We start from the raw sequence: 9,224 nt of genomic DNA on the forward strand, positions 1-9,224 counted from the left end.
CAAAAACCTGAGAAAAATTGCGAAAATGGGGAAACCAGGAACCTGTGAATTTCTGTCTCAGTTGACAGCCTCATTTATCTGTTTCAATAGTAGGTCTACTATTAGCCTACTTGCACAGTACAGCTCGGGTTGTCCTGACTGTGAAAGACCAATATGGGATTTATAATTTTAGGTCATTCAGTGTATCTCACTGTTTCTCTTACAATTGTTTTCCAAACATGATGCCTTTCCTTCGCCGGGTGGGCCGTTTGGGAAATCTTTTGCTAAATTACAGTATACCCACATCTCCACGCACCACTACACTACACTACACTACACTACACTACACTACACTACACTACACTGTGTGGCATATGGTGAACCTTTCCATTTGTCCAAAACCTGACCAAATGTATAACATTCTCAAATGCATGTATAATGATTGCTAACATGGTCAGGCATGTAATGATGCTATTTGAATCATACTGTAGTAAAGTTGGTTGGTTTAATGATTATCACCAAACTGGAATCAGTTACATCCAAGCAACACAACCTCACAAAGGTACGTGGGGAACCCCAACTTTCTGCAGCACAGATATTACCAATCGTCACGCCCCTGAACACTGCCCAAAATGCCGCCACACCTCTAGTGGAGTGAGCATGCACACTATTAGGCAAGCCTTGTCTATTGCTGTCATATGCCTCCACAATCCAATGAGAAAAACTCTGCTTAGAGCGGACACAGGCCATGCAACCTCTTTTGTTCACTGGAAGCAGGTGAGAAAGGGAACAGCTCTTTAAGCCAAGGACCTGTAAGACATAGGCATAACCTTAGGAGCAAGAGCTGCATTAGGATGAAACATCACTTTGGAGTTGCCAGGCACAAACTCCAAACATGAAGGTGATTCCCAATGCGCTTGACCGGTGCCATGTGCAGGGCAATCTTGTAGGAAAGGACCTTCAGGTTCACAGACACCAATGGTTCAAAAAGAGGCTTACACAGAGCGTCCATGACCAAAGCTAGGTCCCAGGTTGGTGCCATAGGTTTAGGATGAGATCCTGGGGTAGAGCTGCCCTTCAATGTGGAAAAAAAAATGCCCAACAACACGAAACCCCCCCCACGGGTCTCCGCCCCCACAGGCAGAGGAACCAGGGTTGTATGGGCCTATGGGGAGCCACCAAAATAAACAAGGACCCTCCTGTGGGCCCTCTCCATGGTGGACTGAATCAGGCCCACCGAAGCAGGGTCAGAGGCCACTGATATGCCAAAGCATCCGTTCCCCAGGGGGCACCCAAATCCCTTGTTGAGAAGAACAGACGACAATGCACGTTCTCTCGCAATGTGTAAGATCTACGTCTGCCCTGCCAAACCGGTACCTTATCTGGGCCACCACCAAGGGGTGGTCTCCACCCCGTAGATAGGACCCCCCCCCCCCCTTATACTCAGCACCTTATACTCAGCAGGCCCCTCCCCGGATTTTGCTTTAAATGCTCTACAACAAAACTTTCTTAGTGTCCAACAAGCTTTCTCTACCCTTAACCTTGTTCTGAACACCTCCAAAACAAAGGTAATGTGGTTTGGTAAGAAGAATGCCCCTCTTCCCAAAACTTTAGTTTGTTAACAAGAAATGTGTTGAGTGGCTACAAAAATAGTTTTAAATGACTCCAACCTAAGTGTATGTAAACTTCCGACTTCAACTCTATGTACCGAATCCCCAAGCTGAAATCGTGCAAGACAGAGCTGGAATGCAACCCTCCTCTGATGGGACAAAAATGCATGACACAGAACCTAGTCCAGAACGAGACCGAGAAGCTGAATCCACTGAGCCAGAGTCAACTTTTCATCTGATTCACTTTGAACCCCAGAGACAGAATTCGGATATCCAACGTGGTAGTGTGGAGCACCACCTGCTCCCTCGACTCTGCTATGACCAGCCAATCGTCCAGATAGGCCAATACTCAAATCAAATAAAGTTTTATTTGTCACATACACATGTTTAGCAGATGTTATTGCGGGTATTGCGAAATGCTTGTATTACTAGCTCCAACAGTGCAGTAATATCGAACAATTCACGAAAAATACACACAATACACACAACCTAAAAGTAAAATAATGGAATTAAGGAATATAGGATGAACAATGTCAAAGTGGCATAGACTAAAATACAATAGAATACAATAGAATAGAATACAGTATATACAGTTGAAGTCGGAGGTTTACATACAATTAGGTTGGAGTCATTAAATCTCGTTTTTCAACCACTCCACATATTTCCTCTTAATAAACTATTGTTCTGGCAAGTCGGTTAGGACATCTACTTTGTGCATGACACAAGTCATTTTTCCAACTATTGTTTACAGACAGATTATTTCACTCATAATTCACTATATCATAATTCCAGTGGGTCAGAAGTTTACATACACTAAGATGACTGTGCCTTTAACTTCTCTAGGATAGGGGGCAGCATTTTCATGTTTGGATGAAAAGTGTGCCCAGAGTAAACTGCCTCCTACTCAGTCCCAGATGCTAATATATGCATATTATTGGATAGAAAACACTCTGAAGTTTCTAAAACTGTTTGATTCATATCTGTGACTATAACAGAACTTATTTGGCAAGCAAAACCCAGAGGACAAACCATTCAGATTTCTTTTTTTTTAGGTCACTCTCTTTTCAAAGAAATTTCATTAGGAATCCAGATTTCTAAGGGACCTTCCTGCAGTTCCTATCGCTTCCACTGGATGTCAACAGACTTTAGAAATTGGTTGAGGTTTTTCCTTTAAGAAATGAAGAAGTAGCCATGTTCGGAATGAGGCTCCAGTGAAGTGTTAGAGGTGCTTGACCAGAAAGCCAGCGACAGTTTGCTTTCGTCCGGTATTGAACACAGATCATCCCGTCTTCAATTTAATTGATTATTTACGTTAAAAAATACCAAAAGTTGTATTACAAAAGTAGTTTGAAATGTTTGGACAATGCTTACAGGTAACTTTTGATGTATTTTGTAGTCACATTTCCCAAGTGGGAACCAGTGTTTTTCTGGATCAAACGCGCCAAATAAATTGACATTTTGGATATATATCGATGGAATTAATTTAACAAAAGGACCATTTGTGATGTTTATGGGACATATGCCAACAGAAGAAGCTTGTCAAAGGTAAGACATTAATTATATAATTTATTTCTGCGTTTTGTGTCCCACCTGGAGGGTTGAAATATGATGGTCTGTGACTGTTAGCTGGGGTGCTATCGTCAGATAATATGGTTTGCCTTCGCCGTAAAGCATTTTAAAAAATCTGACACGTTGGCTGGATTCACTACAAGTGTAACATTAAATAGGTGTATTGAATGTGTGATTCCATGAAAGTTACATTTTTATAGTAATTTATTTGAATTACTGCATTTTCACTGGATGTTGGCCAGGTGGGACGCTACCGTCCCACATATCTCAGAGAGGTTAAACAGCTTGGAAAATTCCAGAATATGATTACCTGTGGATGTATTTCAAAGCCTACCTTCAAACTCATTGACTCTTTGCTTGACATCTTGGGGAAATCAAAAAGAAATCAGCCAAGATCTCATAAACAAAATTGTAGACCTCCACAAGTCTGGTTCATCCTTGAGTGGGAAATTTCCAAACGCCTGAAGGTACCTCATTCATCTGTACAAAAAATAGCACACCATGGGACCATGCAGCCGTCATACTGCTCAGGAAGGAGACGCATTCTGTCTCCTAGAGATGGACAAACTTTGGTGCGAAAAGTGAAAATCAATCCCAAAATAACAGCAAAAGACCTTGTGAAGATGCTGAAGGAAACAGGTACAAAAGTATCTATATCAACAGGAAAATGAGTCCTATATCGACATAAACTGAAAGGCCGCTCAGCAAGGAAGAAGCCACAGCTCCAAAACCACAATAAAAAGCCAGACTACGGTTTACAACTGCACACGTGGAAAAATATTGTACTAATAATTTTGCACGCCCAATTTTTGGTTTTTGATTTGTTAAAAAAAGTTTGAAATATCCAATAAATGTCGTTCCACTTCATGATTGTGTCCCACTTGTTGTTGATTCTTCACAAAAAATACAGTTTTATATCTTTATGTTTGAAGCCTGAAATGTGGTAAAAGGTCGCAAAGTTGAAGGGGGCCGAATACTTTCGCAAGGCACTGTATATGCATATTCTAGCATCTGGTCCTGAGAAATAGGCGGTTTTCTTTGGGAACGTTATTTTTACAAAAATAAAAATAGTGACCCCTAGTTTCAAAAGGTTAGCCTCTAGCGTCGAGCAATCCCGTCTCCGGGAGCGTAATCATAGCCTCAAGCTCATTACCATAACAAAGTTTCCTATTCATGAAAATCGCAAATGAAATAAAATAAATATATTGAAACACAAGCTTAGCCTTTTGTTAACAACACTGTCATCTCAGATTTTCAAAATATGCTTTAACCAAAGCTACACAAGCATTTGTGTAAGAGTATTGATAGCCTAGCAGAGCATTAAGCCTAGCATTCAGCAGGCAACATTTTCACAAAAACAAGAAAAGCATTCAAATAAATTAATTTACCTTTGAAGAACTTCGGATGTTTTCAATGATGAGACTCAGTTAGATAGCAAATGTTCATTTTTTCCCAAAAAAATATTTGTGGAGGAGAAATAGTTCCGTTTTGTTCATCACGTTTGGCTAAGAAAAAAAACGAAAATGCAGTCACTTACAACGCCGAACTTTTTTCAAAATTAGCTCCATAATATCGACAGAAACATGGCAAACGTTGTTTAGAATCAATCCTCAAGGTGTTTTTCACATATCTATTCGATAATCTATCAGTGGTGGCAGCTGACTTTTCATCCGAAGAAAACGGAAAAATAATGCAGCTGGAGATTACGCAATAATTGCGACGGAGGACACCAAGCGACCACCTGGTAAATGTAGTCTCTTAGGGTCAATCTTCCAATGATATGCCTACAAATACGTCACAATGCTGCAGACATCTTGGGGAAAACGTGGAAAAGGTAAGCTGACTCCTAGCTCCTCCACAGCCATATGACGTATAAGGTGTCATTGCCATGAGGCGGTTTTAAAAAAAATGCGGCACTTCCTGATTGTATTTTTATCTGGTGTTTTTTCCGGTAACATCAGTTCTGTGGCACTCACAGACAATATCTTTGCAGTTTTTTGAAACGTCAGAGTGTTTTCTTTCCAAAGCTGTCAATTATATGCATAGTCGAGCATCTTTTCGTGACAAAATATCTTGTTTAAAATGGGAACGTTTTTCATCCAAAAATTAAAAGAGCGCCCCCTATATCGAAGAAGTTAATCTCTTCAGACTCTAGGGGCAGTATTTCATTTTTGGATAAAAAGACGTGCCCGTTTTAAGCGCAATATTTTGTCACGAAAAGATGCTCGACTATGCATGGAATTGATAGCTTTGGAAAGAAAACACTCTGACGTTTCCAGAACTGCAAAGATTTTCACTGTGAGTGCCCTAGAACAAAAGCTTCAAGCAAAACCAAGATGTTTCTGCAACCAGGAAATGAACAGGATTTCTGAGGCTACGTTTTTCATTATCTCCTTATATGGCTGTGAATGCGACAGGAATGAGCCTACCCTTTCTATCGTTTCCCCAAGGGGTCTGGAGCATTGTGACGTATTTACATTTACATTACATTTAAGTCATTTAGCAGACGCTCTTATCCAGAGCATATCATTGGAAGATTGACCATAATAGACTACATTTGCTAAGTGTCCGCACAGTGTCCTGCGTGGAAATTGGTGCGCAAAACTCAGCTGCTGGTATTTTTCCATGGGATTCTGAGAAAAACTTCCACGAACGGCATAACAATGAAGAGATATTTGACAAAACACCTTGAGGATTGATTTGCCATGTTTCGGTCGATATTATGGAGTTAATTCGGAAAAAAGTTTGACGTTTAGGTGACTGAATTTTCGGTTAGTTTCGGTAGCCAAATGCGTAGTAACAAAACGGAGCGATTTGTCCTACACAAAGAATCTTTCAGGAAAAACTGGACATCTGCTATGTAACTGAGAGTCTCCTCATTGAAACATCTGAAGTTCTTCAAAGGTAAATTATTTTATTTGATTCCTTTGCTGGTTTTTGTGAATATGTTGCGTGCTAAATGCTAAGCTAGCCATCAACACTCTTACACAAATGATTGATTTTCTATGGTTCAAAAGCATATTTTGAAAATCTGAGATGACAGTGTTGTTAAGAAAAGGCTAGGCTTGAGAGCAGGCATATTTATTTCATTTCATTTGCGATTTTTATAAATCTTTAACGTTGCGTTATGGTAATGAGCTTGAGGCTGTAGTCACGATACCGGATCCGGGATGGCTCAGCGCAAGAGTCTCAGTCTCTCAGTCCCAGCTTTGATGCACCTGTACTGACCTCGCCTTTTGGATAATAGCGGGGTGAACATGCAGTGGCTCGGGTGATTGTTCTCCTTGATGATCTTTTTTGCCTTCCTGTGATATTGAGTGCTGTCCTGGAGGGCACGTTGTTTGCCCCCGGTGATGTAATGTGCAGACTACCCTCTGAAGAGCCTTGTGGTTGAGGGCGATGCAATGGCTGTAGCAGGAGGTGATACAGCCCGATAGGAGGCTCTCGATTTTGCATCTGTAAAAGTTTGTGAGCTTTTTACATGACAAGCTGAATTTCTTCAGCCTGCTGTGGTTGAAGAGGAGCTGTTGTGCTTTCTTCACGATGCTGTCTGGGTGGGTGGACCATTTCAGTTTGTCCGTGATGTGTATGCCGAGGAACTTAAAACTTTCCACCTTCTCCACTACTGTCCCATCGAGGTGGGAAGGGGGTGGTTCTCCCTCTGCTGTTTCCTGAAGACCACAATCATCTCTTTGTTTGTTGACATTGATTGTGAGGTTATTTTCCTGACACCACACTCCGAGGGCCCTCACCTCCTCCCTGTAGGCCGTCTCGTTGTTGTTGGTAATCAGGCCTACCACTGTAGAGTTGTCTGCAAACTTGATGATTGAGTTGGAAGTGTGCATGGTCACGCAGTGAACAGGGAGTACAGGAGAAGGCTGAGAACGCACCCTTGTGGGGCACCAGGTTTTGGGGATCAGTGGGGTGGAGATCTTTTTTCTTACCATCACCATCTGGGGGTGGCCCGTCAGAAAGTCCAGGACCCAGTTGCACAGGGCAGGGTTAGAGACCCAGGATCTCAAGCTTAATGATGAGTTTGGAGGGTACTATGGTGTTAAATGCTGAGTTGTAGTCGATGAACAGCATTCTTACATAGGTATCCCTCTTGTCCAGATGGGATAGGGCAGTGTGCAGTATGATGCGATTGCATCGTCAGTGGACCTATTGGGGCAGTAAGCAAATTGTTGTGGGTCTAGGGTATCAGGTAGGGTGGAGGTGATATGATCCTTGACTAGTTGTCTCAAAGCACTTCATGATGACAGAAGTGAGTGCAATAGTGCGATAGTCATTTAGTTCAGTTACCTTAGTTTTTTTTGGGAACAGGAACAATGGTGGCCATCTTGAAGCATGTGTGGACAACAGACTGGGATATTGATTGGTTGAATATGTCCGTAAACACACCATCCATCTGGTCTGCGCATGCTTAGAGGACACGGCTAGGGATGCCGTCTGGGCCTGCAGCCTTGCTATGGTTAACACGTTTAAATGTTTTATTCACGTTGGCCACGGAGAAGGAGAGCCCACAGGCTTTGGTAGCGGGCCGTATCAGTGGCACTTTATTGTCCTCAAAGCATGCAAAGACATTGTTGAATTTGTCTGGGAGCAAGACGTCAATGTCCGCGATGGGGCTGGTTTTCTTTTTGTAATCCGTGATTGACTGTAGACCCTACCACATACGTCCCGTGTCTGAGCCGTTGAATTGTGACTCTACCTTGTCTCTATACCGGCATTTTGCTTGTTTGATTGCCTTGTGGGGGGAATAGCTGAACTGTTTGTATTCGGTCATGTTTCCGGTCACCTTGCCATGATTAAAAGTTGTGGTTTGCAGTTTCAGTTTTGCGCGAATGCTGCCATCAATCCACAATTTCTGGTTCATGGAGGTGTTAATAGTCACAGAGGGTACAATGTTGTTGTCTGAGGCTATCCGGAACATATCCCAGTCCACATGATCAAAGCAATCTTGAAGCGTGGAATCGGATTGGTCAGACCAGCGTTGTATTGACCTGAGCACGGGCGTTTCCTGTTTTAGATTCTGTCTATAGTCTATAGGAGCAACAAATTGGAGTCATGGTCAGACTTGCTGAAGGTAAGGCTGGGGAGGGCTTTGTATGCATTGCAGAAGTTAGAGTAGCAATGATCCAGAATACTACCAGTTTGTGTCGCGCCATCAATACGCTGATAGAATTTAGGAAGTATTGTTCTTAGGTTAGCTTTGTTAAAATCCCCAGCTACAATAAATGCAGCCTCAGGATGTATTTCTTCCAGTTTACATAGAGTCCAGTGAAGTTCTTTCAGGGCCGACGAGGGATCTGCTTGGGGTGGGGGTGGGGGGGTATACACGGCGGTGACTGTAATCGAAGAGAATTCTCTTGGAAGATAATGCAGCCAACATTTGATTGTAAGGAATTCTAGGTCAGGAGAACAAAAGGACTTGAGTTCCTGTATGTTGTTGTGATTACACCATGAGTCATTAATCATAAGGCATACACCCCCGCCCTTCTTCTTACCAGAGAGATGTTTGTTTCTGCCGGGGTGATGCGTGAAGAAACCGGTGGCTGTACCGATTCTGACAACATATCCCGAGTGAGCCATGTTTCCGTGAAACAGAGAATGTTACAATCTCTGATGTTTCTATGGAAGGCAATTTGTGCCCTAATTTCATCCACCTTGTTATCTAGAGATTGGACATTGGAGAGTAATATGCTCAGGAGCGGTGGCTGGTGTGCTCACCTTCTGAGTCTGACCAGTAGGCTGCTCCGTCTGCCTCTCTTGCAGCCACCGCTTTGTCTTGGGTCGGCCTCTGGGATAAGATCGCATGTCCAGGGTGGAGGTCCGAACAAAGGATCCTCTCCGGGAAAGTCGTATTCCTGGTCGTAATGATGGTAAGTTGACATCGCTCTGATATCCAATAGTTCTTCCTGGCCGTATGTAATAACACTTGAGATTTTCTGGGCTAACAATGTAAGAAATAATAAATAAAATAACAAATAATTCCGTAGTTTTCTAAGGACCTGAAGCGAGAAGTCATTTCCATTATCCCTGTCAGCGCCATTTCCATTAAAATAA

Source organism: Oncorhynchus keta, chromosome 6, assembly GCF_023373465.1.
Source record: "Oncorhynchus keta strain PuntledgeMale-10-30-2019 chromosome 6, Oket_V2, whole genome shotgun sequence".
Classification (NCBI taxonomy): Eukaryota; Metazoa; Chordata; class Actinopteri; order Salmoniformes; family Salmonidae; genus Oncorhynchus; species Oncorhynchus keta.